Source organism: Schistocerca nitens, chromosome 8, assembly GCF_023898315.1.
Source record: "Schistocerca nitens isolate TAMUIC-IGC-003100 chromosome 8, iqSchNite1.1, whole genome shotgun sequence".
Classification (NCBI taxonomy): domain Eukaryota; kingdom Metazoa; phylum Arthropoda; class Insecta; order Orthoptera; family Acrididae; genus Schistocerca; species Schistocerca nitens.
In genome coordinates, this window is record NC_064621.1 from 552,623,806 (window position 1) to 552,631,871 (window position 8,066).

At 44.3% G+C, this 8,066-nt stretch overlaps 1 pseudogene; it reads right to left on the reverse strand.

Annotated features, from left to right (window-relative positions):
- Positions 1-5,011: 5,011 nt before the first annotated feature.
- LOC126200110 (5S ribosomal RNA) lies at positions 5,012-5,129 on the reverse strand (annotated as a pseudogene).
- Positions 5,130-8,066: the final 2,937 nt, after the last annotated feature.

The following is an 8,066-nucleotide window of genomic DNA, read 5'->3' on the forward strand; positions in this document are numbered from 1 at the left end:
AATTGTATCGAACATCTGTGGGACATAATCGAGAGGTCAGGTCGTGCACAAAGTCTTGTACCGGCGACACCGCAATTGTCGTCGGCTGTAGAGGCAGCGTGACTCAATATTTCTGCAGGGGACTACCAGCAACATGCACTACGCCGGGCAAAAGCAGGTCCGACACCGTATTAGGAGATATCCCATGACTTTCGCCACCTCACTGTTAAGAGCCGGGCCGCTGCAGTAGACGCACCTGCCACGAGTAGTCGAATGAGGCTGGAAAGTTGCTCGTGTAAAAACGGGCTTTTGTTTCAAGCCTTTCAGTCGTCCTGAAAATCACGCCGCAGCTTCACTTCTACATCTACATCTACATCCATACTCCGCAAGTCACCTGATGGTGTGTGGCGGAGGGTACTTTCAGTACCTCTATCGGTTCTCCCTTCTATTCCAGTCTCGTATTGTTCGTGGAAAGAAAGATTGTCGGTATGCCTCTGTGTGGGCTCTAATCTCTCTGATTTTATCCTCTTGGTCTCTTCGCGAGATATACGTAGGAGGGAGCAATATACTGCTTGACTCCTCGGTGAAGGTATGTTCTCGAAACTTCAACAAAAGCCCGTACCGAACTACTGAGCGTCTCTCCTGCAGAGTCTTCCACTGGAGTTTATCTATCATCTCTGTAACGCTTTCGCGATTACTAAATGATCCTGTAACGAAGCGCGCTGCTTTCCATTGGATCTTATCAACCCTATCTGGTACGGATCCCACACTGGTGAGCAATATTCAAGCAGTGGGCGAGCAAGTGTACTGTAACCTACTTCCTTTGTTTTCGGATTGCATTTCCTTAGGATTCTTCCAATGAATCTCAGTCTGGCATCTGCTTTACGAACGATCAACTTTATATGACCATTCCATTTTAAATCACTCCTAATGCCTTCTCCCAGACTATTTATGGAATTAACTGCTTCCAGTTGCTGATCTGCTATATTGTAGCTAAATGATAAAGGATCTTTCTTTGTATGTATTCGCAGCAAACTACACTTGCCTACATTGAGATTCAACTGCCATTCCCTGCACCATGCGTTAATACGTTGCAGATCCTCCTGCATTTCAGTACAATTTTCCATTGTTACAATCTCTCGATATACTGCAGCATCATCCGCAAAAAGCCTCAGTGAACTTCCGATGTTATCCACAAGGTCATTTATGTATATTGTGAATAGCAACGGTCCTATGACACTTCCCTGCGGCACACCTGAAATCACTCTTACTTCGGAAGACTTCTCTCCATTGAGAATAACATACTGCGTTCTGTTATCTAGGAACTCTTCAATCCAATCACACAATTGGTCTGATAGTCCATATGCTCTTACTTTGTTCATTAAACGACTGTGGGGAACTGTATCGAACACCATGCGGAAGTCAAGAAACACGGTATCTACGTGTGAATCCGTGTCTATGGCCCTCTGAGTCTCGTGGACGAATATCCCGAACTGGGTTTCACACGAACGTCTTTTTCGAAACCCATGCTGATTCCTACAGAGTACATTTCTAATCTCCAGAAAAGTCATTATACTCGAACATAATACGTGTTCCAAAATTCTACAACAGATAGACGGTAGAGATATAGGTCTATAGTTCTGCACATCTGTTCGACGTCCCTTCTTGAAAACGGGGATGACCTGTGCCCTTTTTCTATCCTTTGGAACGCTACGCTCTTCTAGAGACCTGCGGTACACCGCTGCAAGAAGGGGGGCAAGTTCCATCGCGTACTCTGTGTAAAATTGAACTGGTATCCCATCAGGTCCAGCGGCCTTTCCTCTTTTGAGCGATTTTAATTGTTTTTGGTTCAAATAGCTCTGAGCACTATGGGACTTAACATCTGAGGTGATCAGTCCCCTAGAGCTTAGAACTACTTCAACCTAACTAACCTAAGGACATAACACACATCCATGCCCGAGGCAGGATTCGAACCTGCGACCGTAGCGGTCTCGCGGTTCCTGACTGAAGCGCCTAAAACCGCTCGGCCACATCGGCCGGCAATTGTTTTTCTATTCCTCTGTCATATATTTCGATATTTACCATTTTGTCATCTGTGCGACAACCTAGAGAAGGAACTACAGTGCAGTCTTCCTCTGTGAAACAGCTTTGGAAAGAGACATTTAGTATTTCGGCCTTTAGTCTGTCATCCTCTGTTTCAGTACCATTTTGGTCACAGAGTGTATGGACATTTTGTTTTAATCCACCTACCTCTTTGACATAAGACCAAAATTTCTTAGGATTTTCTGCCAAGTCAGTACATAGAACTTTAGTTTCGAATTCATTGAACGCCTCTCGCATAGCCCTCCTCACACTACATTTCGCTTCGAAACTTTTTAACGGCATAAACGCGTTGTGCATACAGAACGGCCTTCGCCCTGGTTATGCAGTTCTGTGGCAGAGCTGAGTGAAAGCAAAGTTATCGCGGACTCGCTTCCTGTCTGCGTCGGAAGCTTTTGCGCGCGCGGCCAGCTGTTTTTCCCGTCCTGTCCCGTTACGAGTATATCTGCACGCGCGCGCCCGCGCACGCCCGTGCGCCACGCCGGGCATAGCGAAAAGTGAAAACACGGGCGCGGCGGCCGCGTGGGAGCAGGCGTTTGCATTCGCGCGGCGCCTCCGTGTGTCATTCCTCGTGCGTGCGACGGGCGTGCTCGCCGCTCACTCCCCCGCGATCGGGAAAGGCGGGCCGCCTTCCTGCTTTCTAGACCTCTGGGCAGCCAGCCAGATGCGCCTTCCGTCCTAAGCGGCCATTGGTTTAAAGTTAAGAGCTGCTCTCCAACTGCGGCGATCCAGCCTTACGTCGCGACCGCTTCGTCTCATGCTGCTGTAATCTTACGTACGAGAAGCAACCACTAAACTTTAATTATCATTTCGCAAAAATTAAGCTGCGACCATCAACGTGATGACGGTGACAGTCAAATGGCTCTGAGCATTATGGGACGTAACTTCTGAGGTCATCAGTCCCCTAGAACTTAGAACTACTTAAACCTAACTAATTTAAGTAGTTCTAAGTTCTAGGGGACTGATGACCACAGATGTTAAGTCCCATAGTGCTCAGAGCCATTTGAACCATTTTGAACCAAATCTAACTAACCTAAGGACATCACACACATCCTAGCCCGAGGCAGGATTCGAACCTGCGACCGTAGCGGTCGCGTGGTTCCAGACTGTAGCGCCTAGAACAGCTCAGCCACTCATGCCGGCGACGGTGACAGTCCTTCGCTACATATTTGCGCTTCAAAGCGACGTATTTCTCCCAACGATGTGTAACTCGGCGGATACCTAAAGTCTACATTTTGGAGACAGGAAGGACATACGGCCATGCTATACCACTAACATTGCCAAATGCAGATTAACATGCCGACTAGACGCGGTAAAGAAGACTATTCACCCCTTGGTCTCTGTTAGGAATTTTTGCCACCTCCGCACCCACCCACCAACTCACCCACCCACCCACCCACACACACACACACACACACACACACACACACACACACACACACACATTTCCTTCAATTAACAAACTCAAACTGACGATTCCTTGATTCTCAGGACGTGTCCTATCAACCGCACACACACACACACACACACACACACACACACACACACACACAGATAGATTTCCTTCATTTACGAAACTGACGATTCCTTCATTCTCAGGACGTGTCCTACCAACTGCACACACACACACACACACACACACACACACACACACACACACACACACACACACATTTCCTTCAATTACCAAACTCAAACTGACGATTCCTTCATTCTCAGGACGTGTCCTATCAACTGCACACACACACACATACACACACACACACACACATTTCCTTCAATTATCAAACTCAAACTGACGATTCCTTCCTTCTCACGACGTGTCCTATCAACCGCACACACACACACACACATACACACACACACGCACACATACACAGATAGATTTCCTTCATTTACCAAACTGACGATTCCTTCATTCTCAGAACGTGTCCTTTCAACTGCACACACACACACACACACACACACATTTCCTTCAGTTACCAAACTGACGATTCCTTCATTCTCACGACGTGTCCTATCAACCGCACACACACACACACACACACACACACACACACACACACACACGCACACATACACAGATAGATTTCCTTCATTTACAAAACTGACGATTCCTTCATTCTCAGAACATGTCCTTTCAACTGCACACACACACACACACACACACACACACACACACACACACAAAGACACACACACACATTTCATTACCAAACTCAAACTGACGATTCCTTCATTCTCAGGACGTGTCCTATCAACCGCACACACACACACACACACACACACACACACACACACACATTTCCTTCAATTACTGTAATCAAACTGACGATTCCTTCATTCTCTGGACGTGTCCCGTCAACCGATCGCGTATTCTAGGCAAGTTGTGCCAAGCATTAATTTTGCTCTGAATTCGATTCAGTAACTCCTCATAACTTTCTCCATCTACCCATATCTTCAAGAGTCGTCCGTAGCATCACTGTTCAAAAGGTTACATTCTGTTCTCGTCTCGCCCATGTTTCGTGTCTGTACAAGATGAACATCTTCAGAAATGGCATTCTAACACTTAAATTAGAAGTACGAGAGTGTGCCGAAAAGTAACGCCTCTGAATTTCTTATGTGAAAACTCTTAAAGCTTTTTTTTTTAAAATAAAGCAAACTCTGTTAATATTCTAATCTCTATTCTTCACGTCTACGTATTTGCAGCCCTCTGCCACTAACTCCTCCCGAACAGGCAATGAAGACTCCAAAAGTACCGACCGGCCGCCGTGTCATCCTCAAACCTTAGGCATCACCGGATGCGGATATGGAGGGGCATGTGGTCAGCACACCGCTCTCCCGGCCGTATGTCAGATTCCGAGACCGGAGCTGCTACTTCTCAATCAAGCAGCTCCTCAGTTTGCCTCACAAGGGCTGAGTGCACCCCGCTTGGCAACAGCGCTCGGCAGACCGGATGGTCACCCATCCAAGTGCTAACCCAGCCCAACAGCGCTTAACTTCGATGATCTGACGGGAACAGGTGTTACCACTGCGGCAACGCCGTTGGCCCTCAGCCACCAGAGGGCTTCCAGTTGTAGTATGTAACATGGTGGTATGTCACATAACTATGGCGGTGCCTGAGAAACAGCCCGCTGTAATCGAGTTTCGAATTCGAAGAGTTCGTCCACACATGTAGCATGACACTGCCCGATCACACACGACCGCCGCGACACCGACGCCTTTTGTTCACTGTCATCGATCATCCTCCATACAGTTCCGACTTGGCCCCATACAATTATCATCTGTTTCCTAAACTTCACGACCACCTTCGACGACTTCACTTTGACAGTAATGAAGGGGTGCAAGCAGAGCTGAGGTTGTGGCTCCGTTAACACAGTCAAACTTTCTTCAGTGACAATATCAACAAACTGGTCTCTCGTTGGGAGAAATGTGTCCGTCGCCTGGATGAGAAGAAAATATTTAGACATGAAGAAAAAAGATGTAGAATGTTAATAAAGTTTCTTTTATTTTTAAAAAAACTTTGAGAGTTTTCACACGAGAAATTCAGAGGCATTACTTTTCAACACGCCTCCGTAGATGTTACCAAATTCCTCTTTTTCAATAATGCTTTTCGTGCTATAGCCAGTCAGCATTTTATATCCTTCCATCTTTGGCCATTATCAGTCATTTTCCTGCCCAAATAGCGAAGCTTTTCTACTCTTTTTAGTGCCCAATTTCCTAATGTAAAGACCCCAACACCGCCAAATTTAATTACGTACAATTACCTTATTTTACATTTAAATTTTTCATCTTATAACCTATTTTCAACACACTATTCGATCCGTTCAATTGCCCTTCCAACTCCTTTGCCGTCTCCGACAGAATTTCAATGTCATCGGCAAACATCAAAGCTTTCCTTTCTTCTCCTTGAGCTTTGATTCCCTCTCCAATTTTTTCCTAGGTTTCCTTCACATCTTGCACTATGTACAGACTAGCACCTCGGATAGCCGACAGACATGTGTCACTCCTTTCTCCTTTCCCAACTACTGCTTTCCTTTCATGTCTGTCGACCTTTATAGCTGCAGTCTGGTTTCTGTACAAGTTATAGATGTCTTAACGCCCTGTTTTTTATCCCTGTTGCCTTCAGAATTTCAGACAGAATCTTTTGTCTAAATCTACAGTGCTATAAACGTAGGTTTACGTTTCTTTTAACCTCTCCTCTAAAATACGCCGCAGAATGAATATTGTCTAGCGAGTTTCTACACTTCTCCAGAAGCCAAACTGATCAGCCACTACCACTTTTTCTATTTTCTTTGAATAATTTGTGTCAATTGTTTGTAAACATAACTTACTAAACTATAGTTTGATTCATAAAAATCCCACATGGTACAACACACAAAAAAACTGCTTTACACTGAAAGCTCATATATATTGTAAATGCTACGATTAAACTGAACACAGTCTCGAATCTGTGCCACGGGTATTGACTGGCCAGGAAAAAGAGAGTCGAGGGGAAGCGATTTTCTAAAGAACAGCTCCGAACTGTCCCAGAATGTTCTTCCAAGATTGTCACTGGTGACGAGTCATGGTGGTACGGTGACGATCTAGAAATCGAATACCAAACATGCCAAAGAAAGACTTCATTGCAGCCTCCTCAAAAAAAAATCTTCAAAGGAAGTCAAAGCTCAAGATGATGCTCATTTGTTTCTTGTTTACCTGTATTGGGGGATATAGCATCCAGAGTTCGTTCCACCAGATGAGGCAAATAATCAAGTTTTCTATTTATAGTTCCTGAGAAAAGTGCGTAACAGTGTGTCAAAAGGACCCCTCCTGGTACGGACGGAACACTAGTGATACCATAACTGTCAATGCTCCTGTTCACATAACCATCTCATTGTACCTGGTTTTGACGAAAAACAGCGTGGTTCTCTTGCTACAGGCATCTATTCATCTAATCAAGTTCTGTGCGATTTAGTCCTGTTTCCACAGATGAAGAGCGGCATGAGCTGATACAGATTTGATAACGTAGCAGCGACCCAAGCAAAAAGCGGGGTAGGCACTCTCAGTCGTTACTGCAGATGAATATAAAATTGTCTCCAACAATGCACATACTGATTTTACGGGAGTATCATTTATAAAAGAAAGTACTTTGAACGTGACAAGTTTGTTTTATAAATAAATCCAAGTTCACATTGTTAAAAATCATATATATATATTTTTCTGTGATATATATATATATATATATATATATATATATATATATATATATATATAATATAGAATTGACAGGAAAACACGGTCAGTTATTCAACAGGCATTAACTGATACAACCTCCAAAGTTAAATTCGTGGGAGAAACATCAGGAGCATTCATATCCATACTGGTGTTCGCCAAGGAGATGGAATGTCCCCCCTTCTATTTAACATGGTTCTGGAAAAACGTTTGAGGACATGGGAAAAGGAAATAAAAGGAATTTAGCTTGGGATTAAAAAATAGTAGAGAATCAGGGTGAAGTGTCTGGCTTTCGCGAACGATCTCGCCATTCTAACGAACAATAGAGAGGAAGCCAAACTTGCGTTGGGAAAACTACACGAAATCTCACAGAAAACTGGGCTACAAATCTCCTTCGAGAAAACACAGTATATGGAAAACAAACCTGTAGATAATCTCCCCATTACTACCCAATACGGAAAAGTGGCATAAGTTGCCCTCTTCAGATATCTGGTAGAGATAATCCAACCATCAGTACTGAACTCAATAGCCCATAAAGATAGAATCTCCAGATTACAAAAAGCGCATAAGCTCACTTGGAATCACTATAATAAGAAATCTATTTCTGTCAATGCGAAACTAAGGCAATACAACACAGTAGTCCTACCAGAAGTACTTTATGCTGCAGAAACTACAGTGATTCATGGTCATACGAAGATCAGAGAGACTGGAAAGCAGGAAAGAAAAATTCTGAGGAAAATATATGTACCAGTGTTTCGGCAAGGAATTAAGAT